General features: G+C 44.5%; 1 protein-coding gene across 1 annotated transcript in view; it reads left to right on the top strand.

Moving 5' to 3' along the window:
* The first annotated feature begins 9,510 nt into the window (after positions 1-9,510).
* The window catches only part of MAPRE3 (microtubule associated protein RP/EB family member 3), a 56,516-nt gene continuing 47,675 nt past the window's right edge, over positions 9,511-18,351 (top strand). The window contains exon 1 of the mRNA XM_019970569.2: positions 9,511-9,663. The gene's annotated coding sequence lies outside the window, so the exon portion shown is untranslated. The remainder of the gene's footprint in view (positions 9,664-18,351) is intronic.

Raw genomic sequence — 18,351 nt, 5'->3', positions numbered from 1 at the left:
AAAGACCTTGATGCTGGGAAAGATTGAGGGCAGGAGGAGAAGGGGATGACAGAGGATGAGATGGTTGGATGGCATCACCAACTCAATGGACATGAGTTTGGGTAAACTCCAGGAGTTGGTGATGGACAGGGAGGCCTGGCGTGCTGCAATTCATGGGGTTGCAAAGAGTCAGACACGACTGAGCGACTGAACTGAACTGAACTTAACTTACAAAGAATATAACACTTCTTTTTTTTTTTTTTTTGGCTGCGCTGAGTCTTCGTTGCTGCGTGCAGGCTTTCTCTAGCTGCGGTGAACAGGGGCTACTCTCTAGTTACGGTGTATGGACTTCTTATTGCGGTGGCTTCTTTTGTTGCAGAGCAAGGTCTCTAGGGTGTGCGGGCTTCAGTAGATGTGGCACACGGGCTTAGCTGCTCAGAGGCATGTGGAATCCTGCCAGACCAGGGATCAAACTGGTGTCCCCTGTATTGGCAGGCAGATTTTCAACCACTGGACTACCAGGGAAGTCCACACTTCACTTTTTATATAAAAATAATAACAGATATGTTTATTGAATGCCCACAACATGGCAAGCACTGTACCAAGCATCTGATAAACAAGATCCCATCTAATCCTTATGTTAAGTGTCAGAGGTTTTTACTATTATTATCTCTACAGATGAAAAAACTGAGTTAAATAGCTTGCCATAGAGTTAGTGAGTGTTAGATTTAGTATTTCATCAACTCAAGTTCTTGTAGCTTCCAAAGCATGCCCTAATCTCTGTCTAATGCTTCCTTTCCACAACTGGGCCTTTGACATTTGAGGAGGGGATCTCTACAAGGAGAAGCCCGATTTGTGTCCATCGAGCTGCAGAAACAGGGGATGCAGATACAAATGCTGGGGCAGACAAAAGAGTGAGTCCTGGGAGACACATGCAGTTCTATGTTCATTGCAGCACTGTTTATAATAGCCAGGACATGGAAGCAACCTACTAATAAATGTCCATCAACAGAGGAATGGATAAAGAAGATGTAACACATATGTGTGTGTATATATACATATGTATGTATACATATATATACATATGTACATATGTATATACACACATATGTGTTACAATATACACACACATATGTGTTACATCTTCTTTATCCATTCCTCTGTTGCTATATATATATATATATATATACACACATATATGTATATGTGTGTGTGTATATATATATATATATATATATACACACACACACATATTGAATAGGAAATGGCAACCCACCCCACTATTCTTGCCTGGACAATTCCACGGACAGAGAACACTGGCGGGTTATAGTCCAAGGGATTGCAAAGAGTCAGACACAACTGAGTGCACACACACACACACACACACAGTATATCACTCAGCCACAGAAAAGAATGAAGTAATGCCATTTGCAGCAACATGGATGGACCTAGAGATTATCGTACTGAGTGAAGTAAGTCGGACGGAGAAAGAGAAATATCATATGATATTGGTTATACGTGGAGTCTAAAATATGACACAAATGAGCTTATCTACAACACAGAAATAGAGTTACAGACATAGACAACGAACTTATTGTAACCAGGGGGGAAGTGAGGGAGGGATAAATTGGGAGGTTGGGATTGACATATACACACTACTACATACAAAACGGATAACTAGTAAGGATCTACTGTACAGCATAGGGTCCTCTACTCACTATTCTGTAATGGTCTATATGGGAAAAGAATGGTCTATATGGGAAAAGAGTGGATATATGTATATGTATAACTGATTCACTTTACTGTACACTTGAAAGTAACACAATGTCGTGAATCAACTACACTCCAATAAAAAAAATTAAGAAAAAAAAACTGTTGGGGCCTGGAGGCCACCTCAAACTCATCCAAGTTAATCCAAGCCTTTATCACCCACCTGATCATCATGGTGGCACAAAAGCAGGGTGACATCTTGCAATCTAAGCCACTGCTCTAAAGGTGGTGTTTATTCTGGATACGGTGGGTTATTAATGTTCACAAGAGGTTTGTCTTAAGACCTTTGCAAATTCTAAATTTGTATATTTGACCTTAATGTAACAGGATATAATTGAGGGGGAGAATCAAATGACCTCTTGAACAGAATAAGAGTTTGGTTACTATTGATAGTTACCATTTATTGGGTATTTACTGTGTTTTGAGTACTGCTGGGCATTTTTCATATGTTATCTCATTTAACCATCATAACTACAAATGAGAAAAACCATGGCCCAAGGTCACATCAAAAAGGAATTATTGGACCCAAGGTTTGTGCAGCTCCAACAGGGAGAAGGGCTAGATTTGCTCTCTAGATAAGGTCACAAGGTCACCTGCTTCAAGTCTTGAGATTAAAATGCATTCCTTAACAAAATTACACATTGCTTCCATGAGCACCTTGTACATTTTAAAGCCATATCAAGGGTTTCCTATATCTGGCCATCAGTCCTATTTGAATGCCCTATTCCTCTTTTGTGTGCTAGGTCGCTTCAGTCGTGTCTGACTCTTTGCGACCCCATGGACTGTAGCCCACCAGACTCCTCTGTCCCTGGGATTCTCCAGGCAAGAATGCTGGAGTGGGTTGCCATTTCCTTTTCAGGGGGTCTTCCTGACCCAGAGATCACAACTGCATCTCTTAACATCTCCTGCATTGGCAGGTGGGTTCTTTACCACTAGAGCAGCCTGGGGAGTGAAAGTGAAAGTGGCTTAGTCGTGTCATACTCTTTGTGACCCCCATGGACTGCATAGTATACCTGGGAAGTATCAGAAGAATAATGAGCACTGTTGGTAACCATGACCAGCATCACCACTCCTCTCTGCCCCTACTTCACAACCAGGGCAGGCCTGCAAGTGCCAATCTAAAATCTAGCTCCCCCACCAGCCAGAGTCGACCCACTCTCTCAGACTCCCTCTACCACCTGGCTTCCCCAGTCACCCTGGTCAAAGCACAAAAGGTCAAGATGTTTTTCACTTGCTTGGCTGTTTTCAGTCCCATGTGAAGTGTTGAGAATACGAAAGTAAATAAGATACGGTCTCTGAGAGTGAGGACCTCCAGCAAGGAGATTTGTGAACGAGCCTGATAACATAAGGTGATGAGGGGCCATGACAAAGAAAGTACCTAGCAGCAAAAAGAACGTATCAGTTGTCTGGACGAGGTCCCTGACAGTGTCACAGAGGAGATGACACTACAGCTGGTCTTGGAGAATGAGTGGGACTTCACAGAATGAAGGGCAAGGGAGATTCCAAGTAGGATGGCCCCCACAACACTGGCTTGGCTGTGAAACCGAACTGCTTTCTTAAACAACTACAAGTCCTTGATCTTTGGGGCTGACATGTATGGTGGGAAGTAGTGAGGTTGAGGGCACCAGAGGCGTGGACATTGAAGTGGAAATGGTTAGTAGGGGCCAGATTATAATAGAGCTTATACCATGTGAAAAAGTCTGAACTTTTATCCTTCAAGCCAGTGTTTCTCAAACTTTCCACTACCATACCACCCCATAAGGCAGATTGGAGAGTTCAGGCTTAGAGGTGTCTTGAGTTCAAACTCTCTTTAAATGTCTTATCTTTAAAAGTATGTGATTCTTGCATTCTACTTCATTGTATGTCTGTTTTAAAATATTTTAAAATGTTGTCCCAAATCTGTAAATAAAATTTAAGCTTGAGGAAGACATAACTATTCTATAGCTCCTCATTCTGTTTCTTTACAAGACTCCCCCATGCCCAGGAGTTGTTCAGCCAGTTTGAGAAGGGCAGCCATAGGGATTTAAGCAGAGGAGTTATATTGATAAGATTTCTCTTCTAGAAAGAGACTTCCAGCAGTGGTGTTGAGGATGGATCGAAGTGGGAGACACTAGAGGCATAAAGACCAGGTGGAGGCTCTGCAGTAACCCAAGCAAGAGATGGTAAAGGTGATGGAGATTAATAAGGGGAACAGAAATGAGTCATTTTTAAATGAAATCAGGGCTGCCCTTGTGGTTCAGAAGTTAAGACTTCATACTTCCATTGTAGGGGCACAGGTTCGATACCTGGTCAGAAACTAAGATCCCACATGCAGTGCAGTGTATATATATACACATATATGTACCTGTGAAAGTGCTGCACTCAATATGTCAGCAAACTTGGAAAACTCAGCAGTGGCCACAGGACTGGAAAAGGTCAGTTTTCATTCCGATTCCAAAGAAAGGCAATGCCAAAAAATGTTCAAAGTACCACACAATTGCACTCATCTTACACACTAGTAAAGTAATGCTCAAAATTCTCCAAGCCAGGCTTCAACAGTACATGAACCGTGAACTTCATATGTTCAAGCTGGTTTTAGAAAAGGCAGAGGAACCAGAGATCAAATTGCCAACATCTGCTGGATCATCAAAAAAGCAAGAGAGTTCCAGAAAAACCTCTATTTCTGCTTTATTGACTATGCCAAAGTCTTTGACGGTGTGGATCACAATAAACTGTGGAAAATTCTGAAAGAGATGGGAATACCAGACCACCTGACCTGCCTCTTGAGAAACCTATATGCAGGTCAGGAAGCAACAGTTAGAACTGGACATGGAACAACAGACTGGTTCCAAATAGGAAAAGGAGTATGTCAAGGCTGTATATTGTCACCCTGCTTATTTACCTTATATGCAGAGTACATCATGAGAAATGTTGGGCTGGATGAAGCACATGCTGGAATCAAGATTGCTGGGAGAAATATCAATAACTTCAGATATGCAGATGACACCACCCTTATGGCAGAAAGTGAAGAAGAACTAAAGAGCCTCTCGATGAAAGTGAAAGAGGAGAGTGAAAAAGTTGGCTTAAAGCTCAACATTCAGAAAACTAAGATCATGGCATCCAGTCCCATCACTTCATGGCAAACAGATGGGCAAACAGTGGAAACAGTGGCTGACTTTACTTTTCTGGGCTCCAAAATCACTGCAGATGGTGATTGCAGCCATGAAATTAAAAGACACTTACTCCTTGAAAGAAAAGTTATGACTAACCTAGACAGCATATTAAAAAGCAGAGACATTACTTTGCCAACAAAGGTCCGTCTAGTCAAGGCTATGGTTTTTCCAGTAATCATGTATGGATGTGAGAGTTGGACTCTAAAGAAAGCTGAGCGCAGAAGAATGGATGCTTTTGAACCGTGGTGTTGGAGAAGACTCTTGAGGGTCCCTTGGACTGCAAGGAGATCCAACCAGTCCATCCTAAAGGAGATCAGTCCTGGTTATTCATTGGAAGGACTGATGTTGAAGCTGAAACTCAAATCCTTTGGCCACCTGATGGGAAGAGCTGACTCATTTGAACAGACCCTGATGCTGGGATAGATTGAGGGCAGGAGGAGAAGGGGATGACAGAGGATGAGATGGTTGGGTGGTATCACCAACTCAATGGACATGAGTTTGGGTAAACTCCGGGAGTTGGTGATGGACAGGGAGGCCTGGCGTGCTGTGATTCATGGGGTTGCAAGAGTCGGACACGACTGAGTGACTGAACTGAACTGAACTGATATATACATATATATAATAGAATTAATAGTATTGGAAAATGGTCCTGGTGTAGGGAGTCAGGGAGAAGATGTGGGTTAAGACCACCCTCAGGTTTTTCTTGGATAGTGATGTCATTAACAATAATAGGGAATATATGAAAGTTGGGTTTTTGAGGGAGGGAGGGTAAATAAGAGTAACTTAAGCCCACTGAGTTTGAGATGCCTGTGGGACACAGGGTTGGAGGTGTCTAGGGCTGCTGTCTGTGAGGTCACACAGAGTCGGACACGACTGAAGCGACTTAGCAGCAGCAGCAGCAGCAGAAGGCAATTACATATACAGTTCTCACAGCTGGAAGGGCTGATGGGGATGGAGATACAAATTCAGAAGTCATGGGAATAGCTGAAGCCACTCAGGAAGTATGTATAGAGGAAGGAGAAAAGGAAATGAGATGGGAATTACAAGGATGGTTAAGGGCAGATTTAGGGAGCAAGGAAGAATGGAAAAAGAAAAGAAATGTCAAAAAGTCAAGAGGACCCATGACGCCCTGGTGAATGGCCAATTCCAGGGCTGAGGGAGGGAGAGTACAAGATGAGCCTGGAACATCTTGTGCCCGAAAGCAAGGGAATGTTCAAAGAATGCTGGGGACAAATCCAAAGCATACAGGAGCCAACTTGCAGTTTCTTCCATTAGACAAATCTGTGATAAATTCAACATCAAAACACATAAGAAGGAAGGATTGTAATCCACAGGGGGAAACAAGTCCCTGTCAACGCTGATATAAATAAATAAATGGGAGTGGATCTGAGCCCTAAACCAGAAACTGGCAATGTGTGTCCACTGGATTTCAGAATAGCTAGGAACGAGTAACGCTGTGTGTGCAGTCTGTTTTTCTGCTTTTTGAAATGATAATGTCCATAGCAATTATCCTATGTCTGTGCCACTAGTGTATGCTGGGGACATTAAGGCAAATGATGTTTCTCTTTACTTCACAGGTTTTCAAATCAAGGGGACTGGTACTCAAGGAGTGATACCAAGAACTGGACCTGAAGAGCCATACTCACACTGAACCCTGAGTTAGATGATGAGATCCTAGACTTCAAGTTGGTGCTGTCATGGAATGAGACGAGGCAAGCGATGAGTGTATTTTGCATTGAGCGGGGTGTTAATTCTTGTCATCAGATGGTAGGGTGTGGCAGATTGCATTTTCCAAAGATGATTCAACAATATCTCTCATCCACATGCTCTTATCATGTGACTTGAACATGGCTTCCATTGAGAGGCAGGGTTTATGTTCCCTTTCTTTATTATTAGATAGATATGGTAGAAGTGATGTCTGAGGCTAGGTTATAAAAAGGGATGCAGCTTTTCTCTCACTATAATATTCACCCACGAAACCTACAGCTACCAAATATGTAATGAGAAAGCTAGCTCCGAGACAGTATGAGGAGGGTTGTCTAGCCAGTCCCCCAAGTTCCAGCCGCCATCTGGACTGTAACCACATGAGAAACCCTGAGCCAGAACCACCCAACTGAGCCCTTCCTGAATTCCCACCCCACACAGAGATAACGAAATGGTTGTTGTTTTAAACTGCTAAATTAAAGTGATCTGTTTTTCAGCAATGGATAACTGGCACATGGTAAAAATGTGGAGAATCTGGGTGAAGGGTATGCAGAAATTGTAGAATGGTCCTTTATCCCATGTGTGATGAATGGGTGGGGTTACTAGAATCACAGTCTCTTCTCAGGATTACTCAGGACCATCTGTACCACCCAAGTCCACACCTACAACCATAGAGATGAGCTGGAACTTCAGAATGGAGAAACAAACTGAGTCTGAAAATTTCCACTTTGTCTTTGTGGTACCCAGACACCCCATAGATACAGCTAGGAATGGCTTCAAGTCTGCAATTCTGTGGCTAGGAAAAAGTTTTCTCTTTCTAGAACATTTTCCTGTCCTAATGCCCTGATTTGTCCTGGGAATTACCCTCTACAAGAAACCCTCTCCTTTCTGAGAATTGCCTTGGATGGGCGGAGACAGTCTTGACTCACCATAGGTTGTGTCTCTCTCTTTTACTACTCACTTTGTTTGTAGTCAGCTGCCTTCTCCTTCTCCCCTGAGAAAATGGGCTTAGTCAGAATGCTTTGACACCCATAGTCCTGGGGTAGAATCTCTGTGAATTATACAGGGAGACTCAGAAAAGAATGCTTGCCTATGAATTCTTACTTCTGAGTCATTCGAAGAGAATGCAGCATGTCAACAAGCCCAGCAGAATCCAGTGATGTTCACCAAGAGTGCTCAATTTCAGCAGGGTTAGGAATGGCAGAATAGTAAGGCATGAAGAGCTTGCACTGATTATAGAGGGTAATGAGAGTACATTGAGAAGGTTAGTACCATGTGAGAAAAGTTATTCAGTGGAAATATTAGGGAGAGTGTAGAAGGGAGACTACCTACAGGTGAGAAGGCAGGAAATAGAGAATGCCAGAGTTTCAATTAATAGATGACTAGAGTTTTGGTGCAAAGATGGAGAGCGAAGGGAGTGAGATAGCAGTGTAACAGTAGCAGTAGAACTTAAAGATTAAATATGTGTAGGACTTCCCTGGTGGTCCAGTGGTTAAGATTCTGCCCTTTCACTGGAGGGGGCATGGGTTTGAGTCCTAGTTAGGTAAGTTCTGCATGCCACACGGTGTGGCCAAAAAAAAGACTAAATATGTGTAAAGATAAGGAAAATGTTGATGGAGACTCTGAGGCAGTTAGGTCAGAGAAAGTAAGAAAATATATTTTTTTTAAGTTTTATAATCTTTTGATTCCTTTCACCCATTTATTTGGGGTCAAAGAAAATCTTTGAAGAAACTTTGAAGAAAACCTTTGTCTTCACTTGATCCAATTCCATAAACACTTACTGTTTGTTTCACATTCAGCGCTAGATGCTGAGGGAGCAGGTGAATAAGACAGAACTCCTGCCCACAAGGGGCACATAGTCTGATTGAAGAGACACACGCAAATGAAGGTCAACACTATAAGATGTGTGTCATGAAAGGAGGCATGTACAAAATAGGCACAGAGGTGACCTTAAGATATCCATGGGAGTCAGGGCTGAGGGAGGGAGACCCAGAAATAATCTGCACAAACAGAACCAAGCTTAGGAAATCACAAACTGGTGAGCATAGGGAGCCTGGGGCAGAGCACTGGAGGACAAGGACAGGAAGAAGGATCTAGAAGAACTGGAGAGATCCACAAAAACTGAACTAGAACAGGGAATTCAGGAACACCAATGAATATATCAAAGAGGGAGCTAGTTATGAGGGGGTAGAATCTAAGCCAGCTAGTAGGCAAGCAGGAGTTGTTTTTACAAATGCATTGGTAGAGAGACAATAAGCTTGGTTTTAAAAAAAAAAGTGTGTGTATAGACGATTTTGTTAGCTCCATTTGGGGGTAAAAGTGTTGATTTTCTTCTGGTAAGAGACGGAAAGGAATGTTTAACACAAGTAAAGGAAAACTGAATTTTAATATTAGAGTAACACACTGCTATTGAAAAGCATAAACCAAGAGAGGAAAGAAAACCCAGCCTTAGCACTCTCGTGTTGCTGAAAAATAAATATTCTCTTTCTCCTTTGCAGTAGCCGTGAGACAGATCTGTCTTCGGGCTACTATGGAATCAGGTTTAAGCGCTTGTTCCTTCTGTCCTCAGTTAAGGCGGAAGAATTGTTACCCTGTTGCTAAGGGAAAAGGAAGGGGCTGTTCCCAGTTGCCATGGTGACAAGGTGAGCGCGTTCCCTCGATACCGCCGTAAATTTATGAGACGGTGGCCTCTCCTTGTTACTGTGGCAACTTAGAAGGACTGTTCTCGTCGCCCCCCACCCCCCACCCCATCTCCCGTCGCCGTTGCTAAGACAAGGTGAAGGTACGGGCGCTCCTTCCCTCGCCAACCAGTTACCTTGGAGACGGCGGGTGCCCTGGCCCCGCCCCGCTCGGACTGACAGCGGCGGCCGCATCGCGCCTGCGCAGTGCTCTCTTCCCCCGCAGTCTCTGTGCGTTGAAGCCGGAGACCGCGGCGGCCTCTACTAGGACCCTCCGCCCCGGAGCCGCCGGCCGGAGCCGCAGCCTCAGCCGCAGCGCTCCCCCCCCCCACCGCCTGCCCCCCTCCCCCGCCGCCTCTGCCGGAGCCACCTCGCGCACTGTGAGTCCGGGCCGAGGCGACCGACGCCGTGGGGCTGAGTCAGCGGGAGGCCCGGGCCCGGGCTGGGGGAGGGGAACCGAGCTGCCCCCTTGGCCTCCCCAACCGCGCCCCCGCGTCCCCCAACCGCATCTCCCCCACGCCCGCGCCTCCCTTCCTCCATCCCCCTCTCCCGGGCTCCCCGCGGCCTCGGCGGTCAGGCCTGCCTTTTCTCCCTCCAGATCCACCTGGGGGGTTCTTCCCCGCGACATGCGGCGCTACCGCACCTCCGCTCTGGACAGATTTCCCCCCCACCAAAAAAAACTGCCTCCCGTTCGCCCTTCTCCCTTCTCCTTACTCTTCTTGGGCCTGACATCTCCGGCCTCCCCGGTTTTCCCCAGTGATATGCCAGAAAAAGAGTGACAAGGGAGAGAGCGAGGGCAGACTTGGGGGAGGGGGGGACGTTGTGCCTGCCCAAACCTTGGGGCCTCAGGCTTCCTACCCACACGCTCCTGCCCCGGCTGGCGTGGGGAGGCAGGTCTGGACAGTTCTCACTGGCTGCTGAGAGCGTGTGGGGCTTTACGGCCCCATCACCGTGATCAGCTACTGTTCAGTGAACAGCCGCCGGTGCGCGGTGGCTTTCTAGTGGGCTGAGCTCTGGCTTTGGCGGGCGCGGTGGAGAGGGACTGGAGGGAGGGGGGAGAAAGGTTGCGTTTGGGAGCTGAAGTTCCTGCGCTTCCAGTGTGGCGTTGTGAATAAGCATCTTGCAGTACTCTTTAAAATGCGTTCCCCCACTTCACCGGCCCCCACGCCCCCGCAGTACAACCTGGTGTAATAATGGGAGGTTTGGAAACAGGCCTGATATCCATAGCAAGTGCTTAACTGTTTGTATGTTGAAGGGTTGTGGCAGGACTTGATCTTTGATACCTGTAACTTCCAAGGGGTAACCAACTGGGTGAGCGTGAGTTTTCAGGTAACATGCAGAGTCGACAAGGAGGAACAGAACTGAGGTTTCTCGCTGGTATAGGTCTGAGGCTTGCACCCGCTGCTTGCTGCAGCTGTGAGTCTCTCTGGGGGCTGTCACCTGATAGGGGTTCTAGCATATGTGAACAATTCCCCAGGGTTATGTTTGCTGCCCATCCACCTGCCCATCGTGCATTCCCTGATCTTGGAACAGAGGAGGAGCCCAAATTGTTTTCTTTTTCCCGGAGAAATAAGGCTGAAGTCAGAGTTGGTGCCCATAGCCAAAAGCTCTTAATCAACGTGCCTCAACTCGAAGGCTCCTAACTACTTACTGTGTGTACCTCATTGCCAACTTCCTTTGATTCTTTTTTTTTTTTTGGCTTTAGATTTTAGTGTACTATCAGAAACTATGTGTAAATATCAGCCAGTTAAATTGTAGAAGCAGCTCAGGTTTTATTGACTTCAGGCTCAAAAAGAGTAGATGGTTCGGTTTTAAAAAATCATGCCGAGGGACACACAGATTTGGAGTTTCTGGCTTGCAAACAGTGAGGAATAACAATTTAGCTCCTTGACTTTGCTCTATCATGGCCTATTGGCAGCCTCCTCAGAGCCACTCCCCACCCCCATGCCCATCAGATTAGTTTACAGTAGCAAGGACGGCTGTCGCCCTAGTTTTAAACATAGAGATGAAGTTCAGGAAGACTACTGCCCCCATGTAGCAGTGCAGTTTCTTCTGTTTCAAATGCCAGTCTGGGGTTTGGCGGGATGCACCTGCCTGTGGGCTGATGGGAACCATGGGGCCTGAGCGTTACATTCCTTCTGTGTGGTCCTCTCTCTGTCGCATAGCTCACCGAAATACCCAGGCAGGGCCGGAGCAGACAGCTGTGCTGGAGAGCTGCTCCTCCTGGGTTGAGTGTATTTTGGGAATCAGTGATATTTACTGGGGTGGAGGGTGGTGAACTAAGAAGCAAGAAAATGTGTCAAGGCTAGATAGATCAGGAGGGTGTGAGTAAAATGTTCCCTTTGCAGTTTGCCATGGGATAGGACATTTTCAGAGCATCCCAGTGGTTTTTATATGGGTTAATTTGCCTTTGAAATCCATACCAGCATTTTATGAGATAATGATGGAATGCCTTTTAAACTGCTGCTGTTGGGAAACTAATACCTGTGTCTTATACATTGCCTATTCAGTTGTCACTGAGTGTAATTGTTAGGATCAAGGAGAGGGACATGATTTGAACCAAATTAGACCTACGTCTATGTGATCCGTGTTGTAGTTTTACAGCACTACATTTCCTTGATTCTAAGACACACCAGCAGTTTATCAGCAGCTTTTAGGTAAATTCATTTAACACTACCAGATCAAAATATATATGTTGAATTTAAGGCACATCCTAATTTCAGGAACATTAAAATATCTGGGAAGTGGCAAGACTTGAAGGAGGGATTTGCACGTCTTAGAACTGAGAATGGTATTTATAATATTCCTGGGTACGTGATCATCCTGAGAACACATGCATTGTGAGGAAGGATTTCCTTAAGTCCTTTCTGTAAGCCCACCTACTTTTTGGAGTTATGTGTGTAAGATGATTGACTGGAGTTAGGCATGACAGTTAGCTGTTGAACAGAAGAAAGTTACTGTGTAGGAATCTAATGCAAGGCCTTCATATAGTACCCTCCAGAAGCTGAGCCAACTAGCTGGCAGCAAACATCTTATGAGCTATACCTGAAATAGCCAAGTAACATCTCTCAGGAGCTGAACAGAAAGCGTAATTTTTCTGAGCCAGAATCATCTGATTTGTTTACCGACACATTTGTAAAGATCCTAAGAAACATGTCCTTCTCCCATAGGACATTAGAAGTAGAGAGGACTTCAGATGATTCAGTATTCTCATTTCCAGATTTTGACATGGGACACCAAGAGTTAGTGACTTGCCTGAGGTCACCCAACTAATGTAGAAAGTATGTGAAAACACTTTGTCAACTGTATACAGCGTGCAAATTAACAGTAGTAGTTATTAGTGGCTGAGTCAGGATTAACACCCAGATTGCCAGTCTAGGGCTATTCTTCAATGCCGTGTTACCTCATCCCTCATTTTTAATTTTCCAGAGGGTTTTAATAAAAGTAATTTAGTAGTCTGTAATTAGCCCTGTTGACAAGGGCTTGTTTTATTGTCTGAGACGTCACAGAGCCAGGTGAAATTGAGTGTCACACTGTTTAATTAAATATTTATTCTTGCCACCTTGAAAATAATCATTTTCCCTCACGCATTTACACTTCAAGAAAGTTTTTCCTTCCTTAAATTTGAATCATTTAACATAAAGCAAATGCAAAGGTGGGTATCTGAAGTCATCTCAGCTTCTTATCCATGAGGCTAGTGCTGTCTTCCAGGAAACAAGGTGGAGAGGGCTGAAAGGGGGCAGAGAGGAGGCACAAACTGGATTATCTTCTAGCTCCCAGAATGTAACCTTCTGCGGTTCCCGGAAGCCATAGAAATTTCTAGTCCCTGGCTTCCCTAGTGGCTCAGTGGTAAAAAACCCACCTCCCAATACAGGAGATTCTGGTTCAGTCCCTGGGTCTGGAATATCCTCCAGAGAAGGAAATGGCAACCCACTCCAGTATTCTTGCCTGGAAAATCCCATGGACAGAGGAGCCTGGCAGGCTACAGTCCATGAGGTCAGAAAGAGTTAGACATGACTTAGTGATTAAACAACACCATTCTTGAGAAAGGGAGATGGTCTGGCCTCTGGAAGCAGACAAACCTGAGTTCAAGTCCCAGTCCCACCACTTCCTGGCCATGTGGCCTTGGGTGACTTACGGAACCTGAGTGCCAGTGTTCTCATCTGCAAGCCTGAAATGATAACCATCTGTTTTACAGGGTGGTTGTGAGGATTAAATGAAAGGAAGTATGTAGAGTACCTGCTTAGTAAAGGATAGCAACCATCTGTTTATATTACTAAAGTATAAAATAAAAAATAATGGTTTCAAAATTTTATCAGGACCCAAATCCATCTTGGACCCTCAATTGAGCAACCCCCCATCTCCCAGCAGCCCTTTTGGTTTGTTTGACATGCACAGAGGGCTTTATCCTGTGAAGACCTGGCACTTGCAGTGTTATTTCAACTGCCAAAATAGGAGTATATGAACTGCCCCTTTGTCTCCATGTATCCAGCTGACCTGGTTATCTGAAAGGCTGGCAGGGTGGGAGCAGTTGAGGAGGAGAGCACAGACTTGGTGTGTTTGTCTGTGTTGTGGGGGCGGTTACTCCTCCCTTGGGGAGGCCAGTCTGGGGAGGGATCTTAATTTGAAATGGAAAAGCTGCTGAGCTGTCCCTCGTGAGTAAAGCTCGCAGTGGCCTTCATTCAGTTCCTCTGCTCTTAGAGGCGTTGCTTTCATCAGTGACTGTGCTCTGATCAGCTCTGCATCTGGGAGACATGGAGAGCCAGGGAGAGGAACAATCCATCTTCAGAGGGAGACCTCCTTGCTAGTGAGGAGAGTAAAGAGAGATCATTTGGGGTGGCACCAGTTCCAGGTAGAGTCAACCACATAATTAGGGAGCCAGGACAAGCCATTCAGGTGGAGCACAAATGAACTTAAATTCCTAAAAAATCTCATTTGGAAAGAAAATACTCCTAAATAGGCATGTAAAGACTGAAAATTAAAACACAATAGTTTTTACCTCCAGAAAGTGGAATTTGAGAGTGGAGGAGTGAAAAGGAGACTCAAGGGAGAACTTCTCCTTTTTTCATATAGAATTCTATATGTGAATTCTATGTATATGTGATTTCTCCTTTTTTCATGTATAATTCTACATGTGAATTGTTACAAGAAGCAGGTACGCTTTTGTATTGAGGTTGGGAGGAGAAGGGGGTGACAGAGGATGAGATGGTTGGGTGGCATCACCAACTCAATGGACATGAGTTTGAGCAAACTGGGAGATAGTGAAGGACAGGGAAGGAAGCCTGGCATACTGCAGTCCATGGGGTTGCAAAGAGTCGGACGCGACTTAGTGATTGAACAAGGAACAACAAAATGCTTTTGTGATTTAATGAAGACCAATAGGGTTGGTAGTGGTTGTTTTCCAGTAATCACATTTTGGTGCGCAAGAACCAGATGCCTTTACTTGGAGCCAGCACTGCTTGGGGCAGATAGGGTTAGACTACTTCCTTCCAGCAGGCTGAGCTGTTTGTACCAAACCAGGGTCAGGAAGATCTACTGGAGAAAGGATAGGCTACCCACACCAGTGTTCTTGGGCTTACCTGGAGGCTCAGCTGCTAAAAAATCTGCCTGCAATGCAGGAAACCTGGGTTCGATCCTTGAGTTGGGAAGATCCCCTGGAGAAGGGAAAGGCTACCCACTCCAGTTTTAGGGCCTGGGGAATTCCATGGACTGTATAGGCCATGGGGTCGCATAAAGTCAGGCATGACTGAGTGACTTTCACTTTCAGGCTTGTAAGAGAACTCAGGACCTTCCAAAGTGGCTGCTTCCTGGCAGCCCAGTGTTCATCACTAACCTCCTACCTCACTGCCTTTTCCTAGTCTTTTCATTCCCTTCTTGAGAATGATCCCTTCCTTCTCTTGAATGGTTGACATAATCATTGCTATCTAATATGCTAATTTAACTTTCAACTATTGATGAAAATGGCATCTAACTAGATGACCTTTATGATAAATCCAGGCCCCTTATATCCGGAGAAAAACATGATCTGAAAGGATGCTTCTGCTGCTACTGCTGCTAAGTCACTTCAGTCGTGTCCGACTCTGCGACCCCATAGACGGCAGCCCACTAGGCTCCCCCGTCCCTGGGATTCTCCAGGCAAGAACACTAGAGTGGATTGCCATTTCCTTCTCCAATGCATGAAAGTGAAAAGGGAAAGTGAAGTCGCTCAGTTGTGTCCGACTCCCAGTGACCCCATGGACTGCAGCCCACCAGGCTCCTCCGTCCATGAGATTTTCCAGGCAAGAGTACTGGAGTAGGGTGCCATTGCCTTCTCCAGATCTGAAAGGATACATGTACCCCAATGTTCACTGCAGCACTGTTTACAATAGCCAAGACATGGAAGCAACCTAAATGTCCATCGACAGAGGAATGGATAAAGATGTGGTACATTTCTGCAATAGAGTATTACTCAGCTATTAAAAAGAATGAAATAATACCACTTGCCACAACATGGATAGACCTAGAGACTGTCATACTGAATGAAGTAAATCAGATAGAGAAGGAGAAATATTGTATGACATCTTTTATATGCAGAATCTAAAAAATGATACAAATGAACTTAACTTACAAAACAGAAAGAGACTCACAGACTTAATATCTTTAACTTATGGTTGCCTGTACACACTGCTATATTTAAGATGGACAACCAACAAGGACCTACTGCATGACACATGGAATTCTGCTCAATGTTATCTGGCAGCCTGGATGGGAGGGGAATTTGGAGGAGGATGGATACATGTATATATACGGCTGAGTCCCCTTGCTGTTCACCTGAAGCTATCACAACCTCGTTAATTGGCTATACTTCAATACAAAATAAAGGTGTTTTTTTTTTTTAATTTTTAAAAAGAAAGATCCATGCCCCTTACTTAGCATCAAGAGGGCTTGAAGTATAAAGGTGTGCAGCTGAAATGCTGACACCCTCTATTACGGTAGCTGCATTTCAGATCAGATCTGGCCAACAGAGTACAACTTTCCAGAGCAATTTTTTAACCACTTCCCCTAGGAATCACTGATAACTGACAGAATTATTAAATATTGTTGAGCTTTAATTTTCTCATAAGTTTCAGTCCTGTTTTCTAGCCAGATGTCCTGTTTATTATAGGAAGATGACACACCTATCACTGGACACGTGCTTTGACTTACTTAACCCAGAGCTAGCATGGGTTGTGCTGAGTAATCCACATTCCATCACCCAACCTTCCCTTTGGCCAAGAGTACAAATTCGTGTGACAGTTGGCCAAGGATGGTTTTTCCTCTGTGTAGAGCTGACTGGCCAATACCGGCTTCAGTCTAATATCTTGTTCTTACTAGCATCATGCCCTGCCAACTTTGTTAAATGGAGTAACATAACACTGGTGTCTTGAGCTTTGGACATGTCATTTGCCTGAAGTAAATAAAGATTTGGTCTATCTAAATGTTTTGACTCAATGTAAAATGATTTTTTTCCTGAAACTATTTCCTGTGTATAGGAGATACATACCAGTTGTGGGATATGTTTAAAATAACTGAGCAAGAGCATGTCTTCAAATCTGCCCTGTCATTTTGACAGTATGTATCAAAAGCCTTAAAAGGAACATACATTTAGATCAGAAATTGCTGTTCTAGGAATATTGAGTAAATCAGAGTTGCATATAAAAGTACCTATACAATGATTTTTATTAATGCAACATTATTTATTATAATCATTATTAACATAATCAAATAGTTAAAACAACCAAAAAGATCCACAATTAGGCATTTGGTTAGTTCACCCAGATAGAATACTGCACAGGCATTAAAAATCTCCTGGAATATTTATTGATATCAGAAACTTTTGATATAATCAATTAAAAAAGGATGCAAAATTGTGTGTCCAGAATGATACCAATTTTACTTTAAACGATATGAAAAGATACTAGAAGGGCGTATGCCAGAACCATCAGTGATTATCTTTAAGTAACAGGAATACTTTGTTTTCTGAGTGCTTTTCAGTGTTTTCCAAACTTTTCTGCATTAAGCAACTATAACTTTTATTACAAAATTTTTAAACCAATGATGTATAGATTCCATGTAGTAGAGCAATCTCTTAAGAAAACCCCAAGGTATTTAATTTTTTACAATTTTGTTTCACTGTGGTTTTGATTAAAGATAAACACTTCTCAAAGGTGTTCCTTTGGATGCTGCTTCATTTCTTCTTTGAGAGAGAGCATGCCAGTGAGTATGACAGTGTGGGTGTGTGACTAAAAACACAGCCTAGAAACTCCCAAGTCCAACCACCCAAATGAAATAGTTCCTCTTGACTCAAATGAGATGTAAAAAAAAAAAATTTTTTTTTAAGAGAATGTCTTACAAAATAGTCTTCTTTACCTCTTAACTTTTCCTTTTTAAGCTTATCAGGTTTCAGTAAAACCCTGTATGGCACAGGGCTCCATTTTAGGGGGGCTTTTTCTCCCCCAGTCTTTGCAGATTCTCTGGTGTTGCGGTTCCCCCATGGCTCAGGCGCCTGATTTGAGGCTTTCTCTCTTGCAAGAGTTGGACATGACAGCGATTACACCACCACCACCACCACTCTTGTTTTGGTGGTTGTCTACCTATCTGAACTACCTGTTTTGAAAGACTGTGCCCAGGCCTCTGGCAGCCTCCTCTCTCCCTTTGCCCTTGGCCATATTCTGTTCTGCCATGGCCCTTTTTCTTCCAGGCGTGGAAATTTTGGGTGCCCGCCAGTGGCCACCTGATGACAGAAGCCCTCAAGGGAATGAGCTGGGCAAGTCCCTGGAGCTGGTGGCTGTGAAGGGACAGGCTGGCCCGGCAGCTGTCCTCTCGCTCATTTTCCCATCCCCGAACACGCTGTGCATCATCTCGATGGCCCGTCCAATGGGCCGATCGCTGTCCTCCACCCGCGGTGGTGTCTGCCCACCTCTGAGCACTGGGGAGCCCGGATGTAGACTTGAGGAACTGTGTGGCCTGTCACACAGCTCAGCCTGTGCTGTGATATAAAATGTTTTCTTAAGCAGGATCTGCTGCTTCTTCCAAGTGGTTCTGACTCC

This window comes from Bos indicus, chromosome 11 (genome assembly GCF_029378745.1).
Source record: "Bos indicus isolate NIAB-ARS_2022 breed Sahiwal x Tharparkar chromosome 11, NIAB-ARS_B.indTharparkar_mat_pri_1.0, whole genome shotgun sequence".
Lineage (NCBI taxonomy): Eukaryota > Metazoa > Chordata > Mammalia > Artiodactyla > Bovidae > Bos > Bos indicus.
This window is presented reverse-complemented; position numbering and strand designations above follow the sequence as displayed.